The sequence below is a fragment of the Pectinophora gossypiella genome, chromosome 14 (assembly GCF_024362695.1).
Source record: "Pectinophora gossypiella chromosome 14, ilPecGoss1.1, whole genome shotgun sequence".
Classification (NCBI taxonomy): Eukaryota; Metazoa; Arthropoda; class Insecta; order Lepidoptera; family Gelechiidae; genus Pectinophora; species Pectinophora gossypiella.
Window position 1 is genome coordinate 15227713 of NC_065417.1, and position 24669 is coordinate 15252381.

Consider the following 24669-nt stretch of genomic DNA (forward strand, 5'->3'; position numbering starts at 1 on the left):
AATCCCTCCTTGAATATCAGCGCAGTTTATTATACTAAAAGATAAAAAAAACTGATTACTTGTTTACTAGAACGGTAAAGTTACAATTTGTAAAAAAAAAACTCAACTCAACGTGACGTCACAAGACCCTAACGGTAGGTCGACGGAGCGGACAACCCTTGTTCAGAAAAAAAAAACAACCGTTCCGAAACGTTGTTAGCGCCATTAGTAAAGCAATAAAACAATTGATTGCTTTATAAAAAAGTTTACCCGCTTTTTAAACGATTGTGCAAAAATTTCTTTTCGCAGAAATTAATGTTTCTATTTGGCGGCTTATTTTGCAATTTTTTTTGGTTTGAACTTTATGGCGTTTAGAAATTTTAATGTTTAGGGTTGCAATTAAAAAACGGGAAGTCGGCTTACTGTTTTGTTTTTTGTTCTGGAAAAAATCCGTGCGCTTGGTTAGGAGAATACGTAGCGTGACTTACATCGCAGTGTCCCGGGTTCGAATCCCGGCTTGGTCTCTTAACCACATCGTCACTTACCATCAGGTGAATTCGATAGAATCAGAATTTAAATTTGTGTGGTAATTGATATCTATGGTTTCCAAGATTTGTGCCCGGTTAATAGCTAATATGTTCGCTCCAATACAAGGGACAAAAAGAATACAATTTGTCAAATAATCAGAGACATACGTAACTTCGTCACACCCAACTAGGTGCTTAAGTGTTCTGAGTCTAACCTGGTCCAAACGAACCCATTAAACTAGCGGCATTGCCCCGTTGCACAGCCACTGATAGGCGTTGGACCAGGTAAGACGTGGACCTAGGATCACCCCCTCCAACATAAGCTAGCGAGGAGTGGAGTATATTGACATGCGCAACTGTGTGTGTGACGTCTGCGGGCTGCCAATTACAATACTTAATTTAACCGTCATTACTTAGTTAGGTAGTACTACTTACGAATGACGATTTTATAATAATCAGTTAATATTTATTTATTTATAATACTATAATACCTTTGCCTACCCCTTCGGGGGTATCCCCAATACTACGTTATAATCAATACGCATATTTTATATTTGCCGCAGACGGCATTAACTACTTGGCCGGACAAATGGGGAGCTCTGAAGGCTCTCACCCGGGCAACACGCATAATGCTATGTTATAATGAACTTGCAAATTCACGACCTATACTTTCCGCCAACACCAAACAAGGAAACAAAAACCGTTAAATGAAATTAAAAAATAATAAGCATAATATCTCCATACAAAACAAGAACAAAAAGCACCGATCTCATTCCAAAGGAGTTTTTGGCAAATTCTTCTTTCGAAATGAAGTCATTTAAAAAAGTTTGCGAGTTACGGAGCTTGTTAACATTACGACAAAACAATGCACAAAGGACGAAAGTTTTATAGGCGTTTAAAAAGTGCACCTTTTTAAATGGTTGTTCTGGAGTCAGTATTGTGGCCGTAAAAGTTCTAGTTCGGTAGAAAGGTTTGTAAGAGAAGGTAGGTACCCAATCTAAAGTTGAAAGCAGACCAAACTTCATCCGCATCGTACCGCTGTCATTCAAATAAATTTCAATTATACGGAAATTATTATTATTATTTATTTATTTATTTATAAAGTACAACCACATCACATATATCAAAACATTTTACATTTATAAGGTTACGGTATTGTGACTAATATATATGACAATTACGGCGTACATAACTTATACAATTAAGGGTACTTAAGTATTTAAAAATAAAGTAAAATTTAAATTTCACATCAAACTTAAAAATTAGAAATTAGAAAGATATAAGTATAAGTAAAAAAAGTAAAATATAAGTAAGTAATTAATATCTATTGAGCTTATCTTACTATCTAACTCAATATAATAAAAAAAAACATAATAATAAGAAAATCGTTTATTTTTCGGATAAACCGCAGCAAACATATGCAGTAGTTTTAGGCGGATGAGACGTTCGTTATGTAAAAATTGACGATTCAAAGTGTAACTATGTTACATTTTTGAATTTGAATTTTGAATTAAATTTACTTAATACAATATATAACAACATTATTTACATTACACATTTTTTTTTACATGGCTCATATAACGACTGCATAGTAGCCGGAACCAACTGCTTAACATGCTCTCCGAGACGCGGATCGTCTTACTTTCAGACAATCGGGTGATCTGCTATGACCTAACCAAACTAGGTACCTATCATGTGAGTTTTATGATGTGTCCCCACTGGGATTCGAGCCTGAGACATCCGGATCATGAGCTAAGCATTTAACCAGTAGACTACGGAGGCCGTTAGGCTGTCCACCCCGATATGGATTGTATGAATTATTATTATCTGTGTCTAAACTAGAAAAAACGTCAGAAGTATAGCTCGGTGAGGTGTGAGTACTAAGTTCATCTTGCGATGGATGAACCTCTGACTACCCCATTTGGACAGTAGTCGTGAGCTTATGTCGTGTTATGTTATGCTAAACTAGAATCTATTAAGTTTTACATTCCAAACACTACTCAGTACTTACAATGTCCAGACTATTAAACCTATGACAAATAGCACAAACAAAACGTTGTGTATTAACAAGTTTTTCTCATTAGAAGCGGGATGTGCATGCGCATCGCATTAAACTATAGAGTTGCGATAATCGGCGCGCGATCTGTAACGTCGCCTATCGTTTTATTAATCGCGACGAGGTGCGCCGACGCAGTGGCAAAGTTCACGCGATCCCACCACCACACCGGTAACGCACCGAGCGTTAGAGAGCGAGAGAGAGGCATCACTAAATCAGTAAGAGCGAAAGAGACAGCTACAAGAATAGAGTTGCGTTAGAAGTTGGCCACGCCCCCTCGGCCGCTGAAGCTTCGAGTCCTCCCTTGCGAGCATTCGTGCGCAAGCGCCGAGCCAGCAACACGCGATCCGCGTTCGAAATATTTCGAAAATGTCATCGAACGCGCGATTTCAAATCCGTCAATAGCCAGTGTCAATTGGTTTATTTTATTCCTCTAGTTTACTTTTTTGTGTTAATTTTAGAAAGTTTTGGACTATGTCTTTTTGAGACAATAAGTGTTTAGCGCGCGTGCGCGTTTCAGTTTGCGTTTTCAGTTAGTACTGCACTGTAAATTCGGCGACTTTTGTTGGTAACGAAAGTGACTGTGACATTTGAAAACGATAGTTTTGGTAATTGAAGCCCCACGATTATTGGTCGTCTAGTGAAAAATTTATTGACTCAAGAAAAAAATTGAGAATACTCTGTGAAGTGTCCGTGGGATTTTTGTTGCGGTTTTTTGTGCTGATTTATCACCAAAGAATTTAAGGTAAGTAATTTTACTTGTTACGGTATACGTTAAAAACCTAAATGCATAAATACAAAATAATCAAAAATCCTATTTAATAAAACTATTAGGTACTGAATAATACTTACAAATTTTAAACAAAATAAAAAGTAAAAGTGATAAAACCAAACAAAAACTATTCGCCAAAACATAGGTTGAAATAATAATTACGTTTAAATGTACCCCTAAATTTCTGCAGACGTTGGAAAAATGAACACTTACAAAATATAAAAAGTTGCACTTTTTCCAAACAGCACTAAAAAAATAACAAAATAAAACTACATCACTAAATGATGTAAAAGTTTCACGTAACCCAACGGCTGAAACGGCCGGGAACACTCTCCCTACAAAAGACATCAACGGGCACCCCTGGCCGTAAAATCATATCATTTTCTATATTAGATGACCCGGTAAACTTCGTATCACACATTTCCGTATTTTCTCAACGTAGAGACCTTCCCTGGACTTTTGTACGTTTTTCAACAAAAAATTTCAAGACTAAAATCAGCCAAAACGGTTCAGTCGTTCTCGAGTTTTAGCGAAACTAACGGACAGCAATTCATTATATATACTTAAGTATAGATTTTCTTATTTTTGTACAAATTGAATTTGTTACAAATATATTACACATTACTCTTAAATACCTATTATGAAAAATACACAATTATTATAGTAATAGTGCGGTCAATTGTATAAAATATGAGGACTTGAATCATATCTTTGTTATTAAATAAAAATTTAATTATGTTACATTAAATAAAAGTTGTCCCAATTTATTGACGAATGAAAAATGCAAGTCACCGCTTCTTTTCGCTTCGTTTTTCGCCGTGAAAAGTGCCCGAAACGTGACATAATGGAAATAACAATGCTTCCGAAATCTAAATTACACTTAAACAAAAATAATTACCACCATTTGCATTAAAAGCACTTACTACTATTATTATATTATTTATCGTTATAAATTGTTCAACCAAATAACAATAGTGTCAAAGATATAAATAGTGAAATCGATTTCAAAGTAAATATTTTCGTGGAGCACCTTCAACTACTGCACAATATACGCTAATTTGCACTCTAAACAAACCCAATTTTTCAGTACATTTAACATGTTTGTGATAATAGAGAAATATGGCTCATATTTGCTTAACCTATTTTGTTGACAACGTCCCTGTGAAGTTATTTATAGTGAACGCCTTAAAAAAATATATAAATGAGTTTTATGTAATTTAAGAAGTATTTTGATATATTTATTTTTATTAAGGACCTAGTGACCCAGTTACATGAACAAGTGTACAACACAATTAACAATTAAAACGACTTGAAAATCTGTCCCATAAAAAGTAAGAAATAATATAAGGTACTTATACAATATTTTTAATATTTCTTCAGTTTAAACTCGACTAGACTAGTATTCTTTAATGTTTTTTATTGATTGTAACTTGAAAGTGCTTGTAATTTGGGGCGAAACAAACATCAATAGTGATATGGGACAAACTAAGTTCTTTATTAGAATGTGGGACAAAACTTCAGGACGAACGAAGAATAAATCGTAATCGTAAGTGACGATGTGGCCGACGAGGGTGAGACATACTTACCTAAGCCTGTACAGTCATGAGTAATATCATGTACCCACTTTAGAACCCTGCCGCACTATCATATTTGACATTTAATAAGAGTTACGATTTAATTTGTCAAAAAAGTTAATGTGACAGGGTATCAAAGTGTATACATATTAGTGCTCGTGACCGTACCTACTCGTACCTGTGGGACTATATGTATGTAATAACATAAACCCGACCTTCATTGTTCGTAATCAAATACACTTCCGAGAAATTAACAAATCCATTAGTGCTAAAACACATTACGGGCTCATAAGGAAAACTTAACAATTGATGGCACGAAGCCATCATTGTCACAAGGGCACAACGAGAAGCATATTTATTTTACTACTCCTTATGCATTACACTATTTTATACAAAGATAAGCTCATGACTATATCACACGACTTTATACTACAATGGGGTAGTCAGAGGTACGCTCATCGCAAGATGAACTGAGTACCCACACCTCACCGAGCTTTCTGTTAGACCAACGTGATAGGTGAGCCGTATCGCCGTCTATAATGATCGAGGCAACTGTATACAGCCTATTAATTATAAACAACCTCCGTGGTCCAGTGGTTGAGTTTTGGACTCGCTATCCAGAGGTCCCGGTGGGGACATATCACAATAATAACTTTGTGAGCCCTAGTTTGATTAGGACATTGCAGGCTAATCACCCGATTGTCAAAAAGTGAGATAAGATATTTATTGCATTCCCGATGTTTTTACAGAGGTCTTAAAAGTAGGGGAAAGTACAAACATGAACCTTGTAAGGGCACTACAACAACTTAAAATTATACACAATGAAAACAGAAAATCAGGAATAAATATAATAAAGATTAAGTTAAAAAACATCCGTACATTTACAATAATCAGTATCTAAAAGATAGAATGATTTTTCAATAAAGTATTTTTTGTTAACATTTAGAAAAAATAACATTTATTTAAGTAAGATGATCCGTGTACGTTAACCATGTTAAGCTGGTGAATTTTGTTAATAAAACCACGCAAAAGACATGCTAGTTTAAAACCAGGTATAAAATTGTAGACCTCAGTTTCTAAGCAGAATGAAATTATTTCAAGGAAATCAAGGTCAAGATTATATCTTTTCACTACAATGCACTCTAAGGATCACTTAAGGATTTTTCACTATAAGGTGCTGCTGTACAGTTTATTGTCATGTAACTTATTACATTTAAAACAAATTTATATGAATTCATAGTCATTTTTACTGCCAATAACGCCCAACCTACCGATCTAGGTTATCTAGGCAATTAAAGAAAACACTAAAATAAATCTTTAGTCAATTGAACAATTGCCTATTATGTCGCGTTATTAAAAAAGATTGATTAAAAAAAATGTCGAGAAACAATATACTCATCGTGAGAATATATCCCGTGAGTATAATTCGCTTGATAAAAAGACAAAAAGTATCATAGTATATATCTACGTAATATGTGACAATGAACAATAACAATTGTTAAGCTATGAATGGTTGTATTTAAGTGTGTATGTAGGTAATGAATAGGATTGTCTAAAGTATAGACCTTCAGACAAATTAGATCTGTTTCGAATGGCTGCAAAGTAACTTTATAGGTTTTTCGTTGAAAATGTAACGGCTTCCGTGGTCCAGTGGGTTGAGTGCTCGGCTCACGATCCGGAGGTCCCAGGTTCAGTAGTAGTAGTAGGTAGTCAGAGGTACATCCTTCGCTAGATGAAATAAGTACACACACCTCACCGAGCTTTCTGTTAGACCAACGTGATAGGTAGTGAGCCGTATCGCCGTCTATAATGGTCAATAGTTACTGAAAAATGCACTTAAATTAAATGAATATAGCATTAAGAATATATCAAAATTCCGACGGCGTTGCACAATTTAGTTTAAACATTAATAGCTTAATAACCTCTAAAACTAACTAAAGAATTTTATTTTTTTATTTTAATCGAAATTTCGATACCATTAGGTGTCATCTTAAATTTGATTTGTAGTAGTCAGTAAGAAAAAAATATCATAAAAAATAACCTAACGCACCCGATAAATAATAAAACTATTTATTGTAACCATAGAAAATTGAAAATAACTGTAGATAGACAGTTAATGAATATTAGCAATGGACAGGGTAAACGTCCCAGTGATTGTCGCGTGCTAGTAATTAGCGGCTGCGCTCGCGCTTGGCTGTAATTGTCGACTTAGCGCCTGAGAACGTGATTGTCCGGATACCCGCTTCCGAGGACGGCGAATGGCACCTTTACCATACGTCCTTTTGATATTTTGTTTCTAATGTAACAATATTTTTCATAATAATATATAAAAAAAAACTAGCGACCCGCCCCGGCTTCGCTCGGGTGCAATACTAAAGAAAAATGAAATTATTTACGAGATCACATTAAAAACCTCAAAAATAACAGTATTTCTCCACTATTTAATGGGTGTTATTATACGTACATATAAACCTTCCTCTTGAATCATTCTATCTATTAAAAAAAACCGCATTAAAATCCGTTGCGTAATTTTAAAGATTTAAGCGTACATAGGGATATAGGGACAGAAAAAGCGACTTTGTTGTATACTATGTAGTGATACAATGAGGAATCCACCCCCGTTACTGACTGCAAGTCGGCTACTGATTACAAGTGGTTCTGCCCACCCTTATAAAAATTCTGGCGTGAGTTTATGTCTCTTACTGTTTAATAATTATGTAGCCGTAGTACCTCAGTGGCAGAACGCTTGACTCTCATTATGAGGTCGCAGGTCCGAATCCATCACGGGTGTGAACCTATGATTTCCGAAATCGTTTTTTGAATTCATATTTGGAACCCTAATGATTATCACGTGCTTTGATGAAGGAAATCATCGTGAGTAAACCCACATTCCCGAGAAGACTTTAGGTGCTGATAGACTTGAGCATTCACTTGTAACAGAACATCGAGCATTTGACTTTTTTATATTTGTCAAACTGAACAATGAGCCGAGCCAAGCGTAGAGCCAAACATCGCTATGAACGTTTTCATGAGCTAGAACGCTCGATAGTATGCTCGCTAAAATGTTCTTGTATTTTTCTCGTATTGTAACATTCGCATTCGCATTTAATTTTTTTGTCTCTGCTTACCCCGGTGGGAAATAGGCGTGAGTTTATGTATGTGTATGTATGTATGTAACATTCGCACAAATGCTCATTACAAGTGAATGCTCAAGTTTATCAGCATTTTAACATTCATACTCAAGTAGGCGAAGAATACGGAATTCCACCTCTCTTAACATATCACTTTAGCTTCTTTCATGAAAATCTTTATAAATTAAAAAAATACACACTCGTGCTCGTATCATCACTGCCGCAACACTTGGTTGTCATCTAGCCTTCCCTTCTTCTTCTATCGTGTGGGTTGTGAGGTGGAGTACCACTCAGGGCTGCTAATGAGCCGCCAAAGGCCCCTGATATGCCTCATGTAACGACTACTAGGGACCACAAAGTATTTTTTGTGATATGTCCTCACCGGGAATCGAACCCGGGACCTCCGGATCGTGAGCCAAACGCTCAATCACTGGACCACTGACTCACAAATGACTCTTTCAATCTCAATAAAACCTTAAGCAAAACATAAACGTCTTTCGAGTAAAGCCCTTTAAATGCTAATAGGGTGTACGGTACATTTTTTTCCACTAAAACTAAATAAAACAAACTATTTGCAATTCAATTCCTAATGAACGATGCCTATGACCGTATTTGGTGTTATAAAACTAGATCATTTAATTAACCGACGTGTTCCGGAGAGTGGTTTTTGTTTGTCAAGCGTCAGAAAAGGACCGTGACTCGCAACTAGATCGGGAAATAAAAATAGTTGCATATTAAACTAGTTAAATAGTTTACTGTTTACTCTATTTGACGTTACGGAGAAACAGTCGCCAGCTTGCCTATTCATCATCATCATCAGCCCATTAACGTCCCCACTGCTGGGGCACGGGCCTTCCCCTATGGATGGATAGGGAGATCGGGCCTTAAACCATCACGCGGGCCCAGAGCGGATTGATGGTTATTAATGACTGCTAATGCAGCCGGGACCAACGGCTTAACGTGCCTTCCGAAGCACGGAGGAGCTCGAGATGAAAACTTCTTTTTTGTGGTCACCCATCCTATGACCGGCCTTTGCGAAAGTTGCTTAACTTCAACAATCGCAGACCGAGCGCGTTTACCGCTGCGCCACCGAGCTCCTCGAGCTTGCCTATTAGGTGAAGGTATTTATTACATAAGCCTTTCTTTTCTTTTGTTTTTGAAGCTAGGTGTAATGCACTGTATCACTGTGAGTTTTAATTTTAATTTTAATATACACTTCCTCTCTTCCCTGCAACGTTGCTGTGCCCTACAGAGTCCATGTTATGGTTTCTATGCCTATGTAACACCCCATTGTACGGTCACGAGCATTAATATGTATACACTTTGGTACCATGTCACATTAACTTTTTTGACAAATTGAACTGTAAGTCTCACTAAATGTCAAATATGTTAGTGCGACAGAGTCCTAAAGTGGGTACATTATTGTTCTTGACTGTACTACATGGAATGCAATAAATAATTGAGAATTGACCTGTAAGATCTATTGTGATCGCGGCCTTATGCTACAGTTCATATCTAAACTTTACATTGGTACACATCATATTTAAAGTTACACCTGTCTTTTTCTTACCCCTGAAAAAGAAACGGACGTGTTCGACAGGAATAACATTTATGGAACACACGTCAATTTTAGGCAGAGAGTAAAAAAACCCTTCCAAAATTGTATATAGAACAATAAAGCGACAGAATTAAGTTGACGACACATGTCAAACGAGTTGCATATTATTATGAGTCAGACGCCTATTTTATTCGCCAGAGTTATTAATTCATATTAAAATTAACAGTTGTCAATCAATTTCAGCGTTCTTGTGGAAGAATCTAAGACCTCTGTTGCCTGAAATGTCTTTTAATCATATAATGTTTATGTGTCTTAATCTTGTGTATCATTCGATGATCTGCCTTACCTTTTAATACGAAGCTTAGTTAAACGTGCGTAGCGTAACCGTGTGTTATAATGACTGAGCAACCTTAATGTGTTTGAAGTATGGAAGAAAACTGCTAAATGTTGCCATTCCATTGAATGCAACTTTGTATTAAATTGTCCTATATTTACGAGTATTGCTCTTACCTATTGACAAGAAAATAAGTCTAGAAATAAGTGTCTCTGTGTATGACTTTGTTTGTAAATTACGCCATAAACTCATACAAACTTCTTACGTAAACCGTTTCTAATTGGAAACGCAAAGAAAAACTATTGATCGGCACGTAGTAAATTACGCTATTACAAAAGTAAACCATATTGAAACCATTTAAGAATTATCAATATTTATTTTTAAAAACCTGCAACATGTTTTCTGTTATGGTTTTCCCAACAGAACAGGAAATATGATATTGATTTTTCTTTAGTTTTCCTGTATCCCATTCTAGAATAGTTATAAATTTGGACTATTTCCTTAATCAAATATAGTATTTTTTTATTTATAACACAGAACAATGTAAGGCTGATTTTTATAGTATATACAACCTACTTTAAGTAAATAAATAACTCAGAATAGAATAGTAAATAATGTCGAAACGAACACACACAAATTTACAAGACAATATACATTCTCATTTATTTGAAATTATTTACTATTCTATTCTGAGTTATTTATTATAAAACTCTTTTTTAAATCTTTATTGTAAAAACGTTAGCAAAATGAACCACCACCTCTCTAGCGTTATCCTGTTTTTTACAGAGTCCGCTTACCTAACCTGAAGATTTGACATGTCCGGTTTTTTACAGAAGCGACTACCTGAACTCCCAACCCGAAGGGAAAACCAGCCCAATACAGGTTAGGTCACATACCTCCGAAAATGTATTTCTCGGGAATGTGGGTTTCCTCACGACGATTACCAAAATTAACAATATATAAAAATAGTTTATTGATAATCGTGCATATGAAGTGTAGTGTATGTGTTTTTTTATTACACTGTATCAGTCAAAAACCTAAGATATTATAACAGTTTAATATAAAAACTAGATTTTCCCTCCAATTTCCTAATCGGCAATAGTTCAGAGCATTACAACAGAGCATCGAACCGAAACTGTGAAGTAATGAGTTGACTAATTTGTGAGTGATTAAGTGAAGTTAATCGATAGTTTTGGATGTTATAAAAAGAAGCCATTTTCGTTTTATAATCTTCATTAGCTGGATGAATGATGATATTAAAAGCACTGAGTAGGTATCGTTGGATAGAAAAGAATCGATCGACTTAATATCGACTGATACATCACTATGTTAACGAACGTCACAACACTAGCTGGCGTATTCTGACATATCTAATTCTTACCGCGCATTGATACTATTGTAAAATGTTATCTTATTGAAATATAATCATTAAATATACTGAACTGGTCGATCTTTTTTATAGAATTCGTATGACATTTGCCTAAAGATTTTTCCGCTATTGTGTTCTGAATTTGTCACATTCCATTAAGGATTAAAAAAAAACTAAAACAAGTTATCTCTACTTATAAATAAACCACTAACACTATAACTATGCCCACACCAAAACCTTTTCTATAAGTACTCAGATTTGCCCGTACTCAAAAATGGACCCACTAAAGAAACTGCGACAAATCAATTACCCTCCGAAATTACCAAAAAGACCGATTTCAATCATACAAAAGACAAAATGTAGTTGTCAAAAGGTCATTTCTCAATTTTCTTCTTCCAAATGGTCGGAATTTCGTCACTCCAAGTAATTAGTGTTCTGTAGTCTCCGAGTCGTTAATGTCTGTCACAACTATAGTTATGACGTAAACCTCTGGGCCAGCGCAGCGATGGATCGTTGCCAATCCAACGATGATCTATAGAAATAGAAACGTCTTAATTAGGCTGCGATTGATTGTATTGTATTTTTTAATAATTATGTACCCGAGTAATGAGAAAATTAGTCATTATCATGCTAAAGTCTCTGCTTACCCCGGTGGGAAATAGGCGTGAGTTTATGTATGTATGTATGTATCATGCTAAAGCTGCACAACGCCATCTATATTGTTTTTGGTGAACGTAGCCTGGATAATCCCTCTATGCAGGTCAAACGCCAAAAAACTTGTTACAATTTTTACGCGAAGAATAAACATCAGAATGTGATTTTTCCATCGTAAAAGTAAAGAATTGAAAATAATCAAAAGAAAAAATATATATAAAACATAAAATAAAAAAACAAATTTTGCGACAAAAAATTCCACTTGATATTAACTCACAATCATGAGCTAGATCATGTCGCTCAGTGTTCGGTACGATGTCACTAGCACCCTGTATAAAAAATAGGGATTTCATATTAAAATGTCTGCAGGACTTACGGCCTTATGGCTGTGAAGCATACCACAGGCTGTCTGTATGCTTGAGTGGCGTCATAACCTAGGCTAACCTCTATAGTCCAGTTCCCACGTCGTAGTAATATCATCTAATGATAGCATCGTAATCGCCCAAGTCTTGAAGTGAAGACGAATACCCGTATTCGAAGAAGTTAACTCGAAATTTCCTCCACTCGACGCGGCCTCTTCAGTATTTGAACTTGACATTACTCACTGGAGTCGAGCATTTCTCTCTCTCTCTCTTTCTTTATATAAAGAAAGAAAGAGTTGGAGTAATCGCCGTTCCTCTCTTCTTCCCGCCAAATCCTTCACCTCCTGATACGACATCTTCTCTTCGAGCGTTCGATGCGTCGAGCATTTATACTGCCAAAATAATTACACGAAAATAATAACACGCCTCAATGCCTCATTGGAGTAAACTCAAGTTAAGGTTGAGTCGCCGTTTAAGAATACCGATTTACAGCCTACATACTCCACCGCTTTGCTCCACTGTGGGTTGGTGGATGTGTTTTATGTTGTGCTTGCCTAGCTCAGACGTTGGTGGGGAGCAGAGAGTTGCTGTTCTATACGTGGTATTATTCTTTATCCTATGTATACATTTTGTTGTGGTGCGACTATGGTAGTGCCCTGGTAGTTGGTAGTTAGGGGTCGTATACTTCCCACCACTGGGCACAGGCCTCCCTTCGATCAGCTGAAGGAGTTGGAGGGGTATAGAACATAGTCCACCACGCTGCTCCACTGTATGTAATAAGATCTATATCTATGATCTAAGTACATAAAACTCAAGGCCAAACACAACGTTCTTGTCCGCAAAAGACCTGCGCCCGCGCCTGTTCACATCGCGTGTGTTACGTACTTTCCGTTTCGCATTGTGTCCGCCGCGTCACGTAATATCATAATATTATCTGTGACCTATTGTAATATTACATTCTGAGTTTACGATGTTCGGTGTATTTTGAAGTTTGAATTTCGAATCAGGTTCTTTTGTTTTCAGAATAAATGCGTTTGAATATTCTACACCCTACTCAAATTAGACGCTTTTTACGAAACGTCAAAACCGAAAATTGCCTATTGAATTTGCATGGTAATACAGTCATAGTGACGTCATCAAAAGAACTAGTCAATTATCGTGTTCATTGTGATTTAATTCGTGATTGAAATTCGATAATAAGTCAAAAAGAAAAATGAGATTGATCTTTGATAATTTTAGACTAGCTTCTATTTCTAGATTAGCATTTTATAATTGATCTTTCACCCAGTGAAGTACCCTACTAATATGAAGTATACTCTGGAATTTAAATCCATACCCGTGGACCCTGATAGAATAGGAAGAACCTCGAATTATCAAGACAACTATGTCATCATCAATATAAGAGCCACGCTCTTGTCGGTATAGCATTCTCCATTCTAGTCTGTCAAAGGTCAATTCTTTGACTCTCTTATAAGACACAACGTTCGCCTTCTCTTTAATTTATTCCAAGCTCTTCTTGGTCTCCCTTTCCTCTCTTTCTTTCTATCTTCCCTTCTGTGATGTAAATATTCATGACGCCCACTGCTGGGCATAGGCCTCCCCCAAGGATCTCCACGACGATCGGTCGCGGGAAGCCGCTGGATGCGGGCAGCGCAGGACCGATCGTCGTGGAGATGTAAATATTATCAACAAATATTCAAAACCACAATTTTTTTATTTAAATCACTCACTATTCATACAATTTAACAGTACGTTAACGGCCTCTGTAGTCTGTGGGGACATATCACAATAGGACATTACAGATGATCCGTGCTCCGGAAGGCACGTTAAGCTGTTCGTCCCGGTTACTGAGGTTTGCAATCCACCTCATAACCCACGCGATAAGACTAAGTTATAGCACACTATATATATTCTAAGAATAGCACATTACAGGTATTTACAAAAACCAAATGGTTATCTGTCCATCATTTACAATTAACAAGCATTATTAACACAACACAATGCATTTACAAGGAAAAACTAGCATATTCATATTAAATCCATTATAATCAATTAGAGAAAGCAATTTAAATGACTGGCGATTTTGATCTTAAAGATTACTCTGTGAAAGATTTGTCAAGTATTCTTAGCAATCGGACGCGGTTGTTAAGAGAAACAATAATTAAAAAGGATGAAAGTTACATTTGACGCTTTTGAAAGCGTGGGATCAGAATTGGTATTGCGAACTGATTACATACCTAACGTTCTAGCGTTAGACAGAAATGAATCGATCGTCCCGATCTTGCCTGATACGTCACTATCCCAATGAACGTCGCAACACTAGCTTACGCACTTTGACAAATCTAATTCTTACCGCGCATTGATATACTGAACTAGACATTCTGTTTACACATAAACTCACGCCTATTTCCCACCGGAGTAAGCAGAGACTATAGAATAACCTAACCATAAGTAGGTTAATACCTACCAAACTATAGTTAACAGCCTCTGTAGCCAGTGGTTGAGCGTTGGGGTCGGTCCAGAAGTCCCGGGTTAGAATCCCGTTGGAGACATATCATAAAAATCACTTTGCTATCCTTAGGTTAGGATATCGCAGGCTAGCCCCAGTTTTAATTGTAATAAATAAAGTCCTTTTTTTTAATTTTTGCGCATAAGCAGCGATGATTTCGAACCTTAAAAATCCGGACACTTAAAATACCGACCGGGAACTTTTTAAAGGAGGAAAATTCCGTCGAATCCCAGATGTATGGATAACCCTACCTATATTACCAACATCTGCCTAGCATTATCCCGTTTTTCATAGTGTCCGCTTACCTAACCCGCAACTCTATTTATACAGGGTGTTAGTAACATCGTAACGAAAACCTTGAGGGATGACTGAGTCCATGATTCTGAATTGATATCAAGTGGAATTATCCGTCGCAAAAGTATGGAACTAAAAATTCCACTCGATATCAACTCAGAATCATGGTCTGAATCATCCCCCTCAGTATTCGTTACGGTGTCACTAACACCCATACCTACTTGTATGGCTATCTGTATGTACTTGTACGAGGTATTAGTGACATTGTAACGAATACTGATAGGGATGATTCAGCTCATAATTCTGAGTTAATATCAAGTGGAAAAAACTAAAAAAAGAACATTAATTTTGCGACGGAAAATTCCACTTGATATCCATTCAGAATCATGGTCTGAATCATCCCCCTCAGTATTCGTAACGAAGTTAACACCCTGTATAGTTCCTCAAAATAATTAAACTTCACTCAACCTACAGAACAGTAGACAGACAATCAACTTATCACTATATTTGATTGAACATAATAATAGGCAGGATATTTTTTCTCCTACCGTCTATTTAGAATTAATTAGAATCTCACAGTGGAGTAGCAATCACTTAGCTACCGGCTATTATAAGTATTATTATGAATCCTCGGGCACTTACCCCTAAGTAGCATAGTATCATTAATTACTTGGTCACTTGAGATCTATTAATTTTCATTAAGTTGAAATTTATTTGAGTGGTTTAAAGTTTGGACGGGAGCGATTTTGAAACAAACCACCATGAGCCACGCTCTTGTCGATGTGGCATTCTCCATGCTTCTTTTTTAAGGAAAAATAGGGTATTGGTTTCCCTCTTGCCTTCCACCCATCAGTACCCTGTCTGACGCGAGTGGGACGGCGCCCAGAGTAGTCTATTTCAAAGCCGTACTAGGTCTCCTGTCATCCGCCGCTGAATAGTACCGACAGTTACTGCTGCCCTCTATCAGGTTCTAGGTATACAGGGTATAGTCCCTGTGACTTGCCCCTTCTACCCTCATTGCCGTAGCGATGGCTCCCATCTCCGCCTCTTTAACCGTCGAGGTCTGCAAAAAAAAAAACAATTTAACAATTAAAAAAAACATTGTTTATTTCCCTACGATTTTTTTTACAATTACGAATAGTGGGTTCAGGTAGGCTAGATAAGATAAGAAGATTATTTCGCATGTTTTACATCATTGGGTCACAGGTTCGAATCCCGAACCACAATTTTTTTTTTTTTTAATTGAGATGGGTTTGCTCTTGACTTCGTTCTTCCACAAGAAGAAGAGATCGACGTTGGAACGAGCTTACCCAGAAAATGCCTATTCACCCGTGATTTAAAGGACCCCAAGTTATAAGAATTTTATTAGTTTTAGCTCATGTTTGGAATTTATTTTCAGTTAGTAAACTAATCACGACCTATGTCGATATATGGAGACTATAGTTTTTCAACGGCAAAGTCAAAACCTTCCTTAGATTATCTTTGTTAATATTATGGTTGTTTGTACGGAACCCTCGGTGTGCGACTTCAGCTCGCGCTTAACCGGTTTTTTATCTTTACTCTCTATGTTCTATAACTTAGACCAAGCACCATATAAACTTTGGAAATGATTTCTATCATTCGGTTCGCATGACCCCTTGCATCAATGGACCTTCTCTAATTATAGTGTGCCAAAATCTGACGGTACCTATCTTCGCTCCTATTAACCATTACCAACTTATAAATGCACCCGCCACACTCAATCTCGCCAACAACCTTCAAATAAATCAAAATCATTAACTCGCAAATGTAAAGTTGTATTTCATCGTTCAATTACCAACTTTATTTGCATGTAACGAACTTAATTTTAATAAGATGTGTGAAGAGATTTCCAGTTTGCAGGTGCAAATATAAAGTGGTTTTCGGAGTTGATATTTAATTTGTCAATGTTATTGATGACAGGTATGTTATTATAGGTTTCTTGTTTGTTGAAAGTGTGTTGAGATGTGGAGTGGCGAAAGATCGGTTTTGATATAATTAAATGTGATGTATGAAATGTATGTATGTAACTGCATCTTAAATACAAATATCTTAAAGCTAATTGCTGGAGTGAGAAAAGAAAAAAAAAACATTCTTATATAGGGAACATGCCTCGAGGGGGATATGCCTCGTTCCCTTAAACAATTTAGTGAGATTAATGCCCCTCAGTGTGATTTGTTTTGCAGTAGTATTAATTCGCTGAAGACTCAGCTTATTAGAGGTAATTGGTAATAATTGTTAATTATTGTCAGAGTTTTAAATATGTATTTATGCTAAATTGCGCATTCAATCAATTTTTTTTCTTATATTTTTTCTACATCTCCGCTCTCTTGTCTTGTGTATAACTTTTTTTCATTTATTTGTGGTAGCTTGTAATTTGCTTTTATTTGCTACTAAGTTTAACATTGTGTGAATTAAGCTGTAAGCTCCCCAAACAAAATAAAATACATCTGCTTGGATAAGGAACCGTGGAAAAGGAGAGGAAAGGCATTTGCTTAGCAGTGTGACACTGGTTTAGAGAAACATCTATGTAGAGACAAAGAATCACACCTATAGGTTTCTCCGAAGGGGCATGCAAATTCGTCTTTATTTTCATTATTTATTGGTAAATCCGCTATCATCATCATCCACCTAGCATTATCCCGTTTTTCACAGGATCTGCCTAGGTACCTAACTTGAAGATTTCACAGGTTCGGTTTTTTTACAAAAGCGACTGCTGGTTTGACCTTCCAACACGCGAAGACAAGACCAACCCAATACAGGTTAGATCATGAGATTAGATCATCATGATCATGATGATAGCTTCTCTTCTGTCTTTAATAAATTCTTCTTGTCTTATTAAGTGTCCAATCTTGCCTCTTCTGTCTACCGTAACTCCCAATATTTTCTTTTACTCTTACTAGCACTTCCTCATTAGTAAATAGTTCTTTTAAATAATATTATAGTGCCACATATGGACCGGAAGAATATAGCATAAACAAGAAAAAATAAGTAGTAAGTGGGAGTCTCATATCCCCATTTAAACGCGGTAAGAACCCGTTATTATGTGCTTTAATTAAGAAAAAATAACAAGAAACTTCATTAAACACATTTTAAAAACTATATAACATAAACATAACATAAATAGCCTTTATACGTCCCACTGCTGGGCACAGGCCTCCCCTCAATCAACAGGAGAGTGTATGAAAACTAAAAACTATATACTTAACAAAATTTACAACTTATTTATTTAGTAACCCTAGATACGTATTAGTTACGATAGGTATGGAACCCTAATAAAATAGAAAGCTTTTAGCTACCTATATTCCGCGGTTGCAAAATTAAACGCATGAAAAGTAACACCGCACCTTATGATTAAATTTCCTTGAATTGCATTGCGGAGTCGCGCTATATTTCTTGCGTTTTTTGTGAAATCATTATGTCGCTGAATTAATTTGTCTTTGTCCAATTCTCACGCAAAACGTACATTACATTTGAGGTCAAACTGAGTATCTTCTGCCTCTTCTCATAAAACTAAAACAATATTTCATTGCCGCAGAAGCATAAATATATTTCTTAGACAATACATTTTATGTCACGCTACTTAATGTCACAATATGTCGTTTTTCTCTCCAGTTTATTAGACAATCTATTCGGGAGAATTTCTGAATGTGAATTTAGAAAGAACTTTAGGTCGTGCAATCTTCAGCGACAGTGAATAGGCGCCATAATGTCTGCTATAGACAGGAGATGAGGGTGTTTTTAATATGCGATCTTGTGAGCTTCTGTTTAAAAACTTTCGCCCTGCGTTTGTCCCTTGTATACGTAGTATTATAAGGTTAGTGATTATTTAGAAGATATAAATGCATGGGATTAACTGTCCGGAAACTGATATTAGGCAGCCAAATTACTAAATCGTATAACAATATTTTAAATGTTGTTTTTCCTGCAAGAAAAACTTCGGCACAGCACAGGCGATTATAAAACAGATCTGTTAAAAAGCACTTTTTATACCCTTAACATCGTAACACGGCTGTTAACATAACACCTTTTGTACCCCTAACATCGTGAACGGGGCTATTAAAAAGAGCACCTTTCGTACCCCTAACATCGTAAACAGGGCACTTAAAAAAAGCACCTTTGTACCCCTAACATTGTGTCGTTGTCGTGTCGTACGTATAAAGAATCCTCCACCGTAATAAGTAGCAGTAACGCGAGTGACATTCGCTATTGCGTCTCAGGTTTACTGCCGGCAGCGTCGTACGTCTGTGATTGATTTTCGTAAACCACATTTGCTTTCATTGTACTGTCAAGAGTTAGGGCTGGTATTAAAATTCTTCAAGTCAAGTTCTAATTTAGTTTCTATAGCAACGCCGTAAATAGTTTTCGAAACGTAGGGTTTGGTAAATTAAAGTTTATTTCCTCATATTATTATCATAAATATAAGAGCTATATTACAATGCACTCTCAGAAGCGGATCCAGCTTTTACGTCAGAGGGGGAGTGGTCACTAGGCCACCGACAACCTATCTCCATAGAGAATTAGATAAAATTGCAGTGATAATAATAATCATAATCAATCATTTATTTTATTTGATCATCCATGACCCCCATAATAATGTAGGTGGCAGCACTGTTAAGTGCTCCTAGATTTTGTCAGTTCTCCGTACTACCCAGCTAAAATTCGTGATAAATTGAAATGTGGAGCGACTTGGAGTGTATCCCGTCTGAAGGTTGAGTTACGAAACAGAAAAGCAGCCAGATGGAAAAAGGCAGCATTTAAATTAAAAACAAGGTTTTCTAAATTTTCTTCTTTCCGGTCTTTAGGGCTATATAACATTATGATTTTGCAGTTAAACGCTGCGCAAAGGGTTGTAGTGTGAAAACTAAACCGTAGCGACACGAACACTTAACAGCAGCGACACGTGGTGTGAGAAATTGACAGTTTTGTAGAGGTGTATTCCAAAAATCGACAGTGACGGTGATAAAAATGTATGGGATGGACAAAGGTGGCGCAATCGCCTGGTGTCTTGTTAGGTAACGTTTATACTTACTGCATAAGATTTATTGGTGGCGAGACTGTGACAGTGAGGTAACCTCACAGCGGAGCCCCTCAAAATACAGTGTTTTCGATTAGTTTACGCCCACCGAAATATACCTTTGAAAATGACGTTTTATGTGGCCGCTAAGAGGTCTAATTCACAGGGCAGGTGTGCCCAATCCAATTACTCCCCTGTAGATCCGGGGCTGCCAGCCAGTGTGGTTTAGTCTTGGCAGACTCCCTCCCCCCCTCACAAAATGGCGCCCGGTACGATCGCACCGCCCTAAGACCGCCACTGTAACCAGAGATAGAGCCCTAAAAGCCAAAATGTAGACACAAGACGTTCAATTGACAGCCCTATCTCTCAAAAGAGCCAGTCTAGGCGCGGCAAATCGAAGATTCAATTGATTGTCCATCAACACAACGCTACCAAATGCAAACCCTTCGCTCACTTTACACTTATATAGGAATTCTCTATTCCACACAATTTAGCTACACGATCGACTTCAGCGAGGATTTTTTGCTGTAAGCTTCTTGTAGTAATGTAAATCATTCAAATTCATTCAGTGTTTCGAGATCACGCCGGTCTGTAAAAAACCGGACCTGTCAAATCTTCAGGTTAATGGTAAGCGGACTTCGTGAAAACGTAGGAATGGGTGTTAGTGACACCGTAACGAATACTAAGCAGGATGGTTCAGACCATGATTCTGACTTGATATCAAGTGGAATTTCCTGTCGAAAAATTCATCTTATACCCCGTACAAGTACATGCAGGCACCCTGTATAAAGCACAACAACGTATTAAGTTCCTCATTACATACATACATAAACTCACGCCCGTAATCCCTAACGGGGTGGGCAGAGCCACAAGTAATCAAAGACAACTTGCAGCCACTGTTGATACGATGTCGTAAGCTGGATATGATGAACCTTATGGTGACCTCAGTTCCTCATTAACTCAAGGTAATAACTAGTGCGAGAAAACGCTAAATAGATGTTTCCTTGCGATATTCATCGCGTAAAACGGATCGCATAGAGCTCATCAGTCATCGACGATACAACCACATAGACACCAACCGCCTTATTGCAAAACGAAAACAAAAGACAGGTTTAAAATACTGTCCGCACCACGTAAATCCACGAATTTTAATGTAACTATTGACAAATAATATAATTAAAATATTTCAAATTTACGACACAAATAACGCCACGGTCGCGAGTGGTCTTTTGAGCCACGCACTAAATTTTAAACCTGGTATTATCTTTAGTGTTCATTTTGTAATAAGATGGTTGATTTTTTGCGCAGGATTCATCCTGTAAAAAAAAGGACGAGGGAAATGAGACGCTGCGTTCTCATTAGCTCACTCAAGATCCTGAACACATCGAAAGGTCACAGGAAGGGTCGCGAATATTCAAATGCTGTCAGGCAACATTTTATATACGACCTATTTGTCACATTTATATACAGAATCCGATCGTCTTTTGCTAGGTGTCTAGAGGTTGTATCGTCGATGGCATCAATGGACCAATTAAAACGCGGCGCGATGACGTCGGCGTAACGTCATCGGCGCGCGCGCACCGTCGCGTAAACTGGCGCACTTAATTACGCGCAAGATCAAGGCTGTTGTAATAAACATGCTGATACAAGGTAGGTACTGTAGCGGGTATAAGTTATAGTGTAAGGGATATTAAATCACGCCATGCTTTCTTTTAGTCATTAGAATGCGGTAAATATTAAAAGGCCTATTTCGCCGCTTCTTATAGCCTACGGAAATCTAATCCAGTAGCTTAAGTGGTAGATAGAGGACGGGACAGGAGGAAGACTTTCTCCATCCTCCCTTCTCCCTTCTTCACCCTCCGTGAGTTGGAAGGATTGATAGTCTTCCTGAAAACAAAAAGTGTTGATACTGATTGTCAATTTTAATTTCACTAATAATAACTATTATTCTTATTCTATTATTCTTTTAATATATGTTTCACTTTCACTAATGATTCGGATAACCTTAAAAACGTTTTTTGTACACATACGCATACATTCATACTTATTTCCACGCCTATTTTCTGTTAGGATAGGCAGAAAGGCAGGAAGGCTTCTCGCCCGTCACTTGGGCCAGAGTCGTCCCTAGCGTGACGTGTAGTTACGCCCCCGTGAGAACTGGAGCAAGTTTTTACTTTTACCCGACTGTTACAGTCTAGTGATCGTAATATTGTTACTTTACATCGCACGTAACACTTGTAATGCGTGTTGTTATTGTTATCTTGTTATGCGTTTGAAAGGCGTCGATTGATGCGTTTAGGTTGAATTAATAAATGGATAAAGTGTTTCGTGTTTTTATATTGGATCGGATTATCGTTCTGTCTTAGTAAAGGTTTTGTTTTTGTATGGAAAAAGGGGACTTAGATTGTTATAAAAATTATGTATTGGACACAAAGGAAATACAAAGATACAAAGTATTTATTGTATTATATATTTCTTGTTATAAAAAATATTATAGTACCCGGGAGGGTATAGCAAAAAACAAGAAAAAAATAACATAAGAAACTAAATTAAGCCAGAAATACAAAAGAAAAGAAACACTCAGTATATATCCATCACTATTTCAGTCTTAGAGCTCTAATACCAAGAATGGCTGAAAATCTCAAAGCAAAGAGAAACAAGACAAAACTTCAACAAAAGGAGTGAAAGACATGTGAAAACCTAGAAATTCCTTCTCTCTTTTTATAGTTACTCATTTCTATAGAAAGTTCGTATTATGATATATTTTATGCAACTTGACATTAACCTTAACAGATCCTACACACCACGACTCAAGCGCATTGTTAAGGTCACAATTTAATTTGTTTTTATTGCGCACCTTGCAATTAAAGTCAGTCAATGGTAGAATGCTGTCGCTTTGACATGTTATGAGCATTCTAAAGCTATATCATACCTCGGACACTTCACACAAAACACCTCGTTTTACACAGACACTACACATTGACGTTATCGTACACGCGCATCTGTGTGTGTGATATCTGACGCGTATAAGATTAAAGACTAAAGTGAGAGCCAGCGGGGGTGAGGTTGACACCCGAAGCGAGTTGGTGCGGGCGGGGAGATTTCGACAATGTCCCCATCGGGAATAGAACCCGGACTTCCAAATCCTGAGCCTAACGCTCTAACCACGGATCCCGTGCCGCAAGGGCTAGTTAGCTATTAAGACAACTCAATTTTAAAACATGGGGGAATATGGTCCTATCACTAGGGCCTTGCGTTATATTAATGATATAGCGGAACGTAACTACGAATTCGACTTATTTATATGTTCGGTGGCGTAATGTTATTTTTAATTTGATTTATAAAATAGTGAATCGCATTTATGTTACAATTTCGGATTGGCTATGTACATACATACATACATACATACATACATAAACTCACGCCCGTAATCCCAAATGGGGTGGGCAGAGCCACAAGTAATCAAAGACAACTTGCAGCCACTGTTGATACGAAGTCCTAAGATGGATATGATGAACATTATGGTGATAAGGGATCAGCCTATCGCCCATAACATTAGTCCATTATGTTAGAGGACGCAATCCCTCTGTCGGTTTTTACGACATGCCCGGGAAGACAAGCAGCTGAACGTGTTCTATGTTTTTTATTTGCTCCCAGAACAGCATAGAAGCCATATATTGGCTATGTCTGTTCAGATATTACCTCTAGAATTGTATCATCATCTCCCTAGAACAGCCCGTTTTCACAGAGTCCGCTTACCTAACCTGAAGATTTGACAGAAGCGACTGCCTGTCTGACCTTCCAACCCGCGAAGGGAAAATCAGCCCAATACAGGTTAGGTCACACACCTCCGAAAATGCATTTCTCGGGAATGTGGGTTTCTTCACGATGTTTACTAAAATCAAAACTCGAATAGGCATTTTCTGGGTAAGCTCGTTCCACCGTTGACCTCTTTTTCTTCTCGTGGAAGAATGAAGTCAAGAGCAAACCCATCTTAATTAAAAAAGAAATATTTTCCTTCGCCGCTGAGCACGTGATAATCATTTATGATCCAAACATGAATTCGAAAACAAATTCGACAATCATTGGTTTAGGCCTGTGCTGGATTCGGACGTGTGACCCCAAAGTAGCAAGCGTTCTACTAACTGGGCTACCACGGCTCCATGTTATAGAATTGTATGGATAAATAAAAAAGTGAGGCCGGCCTCATTGGATTGAACCAGACCGTAATAATGGCTATAACTTATCCAAACAACAGAAAGCTGTACCTCTTAACACACAGATCATCGAAGCTAAAGCTCTAATAACAAGATCAAATAAGACAAACCAGCTGACGTGTTAACCAGGTATTTCGAAACGTATTTTGACCTCAAACAATCTACTGAAGTTGGAACTTATAGTGGTTGTTTTGTTTTAAAGTATTTGGGTCGGCAGAGGGTGGTTTACTTAGATACGCCGCGATGAAAATTCTACACTACTACAGAACAGATAAGGTAGATTTTTTATTGCTAAATG

At 37.2% G+C, this 24669-nt stretch overlaps 1 protein-coding gene across 3 annotated transcripts in view; it reads left to right on the forward strand.

Annotated features, from left to right (window-relative positions):
- Nucleotides 1-24669, forward strand: part of LOC126372779 (knirps-related protein-like) — a 707336-nt gene that overhangs the window by 609368 nt on the left and 73299 nt on the right. Inside the window, exon 1 of one of the 3 annotated variants that reach the window (XM_050018663.1) lies at nucleotides 2865-3307. The exons of the other annotated variants lie outside the window; for them this stretch is intronic. The gene's annotated coding sequence lies outside the window, so the exon portion shown is untranslated. Of the gene's footprint in view, nucleotides 1-2864; nucleotides 3308-24669 lie in introns of those variants that run through there. 3 annotated transcript variants of the gene reach the window in all.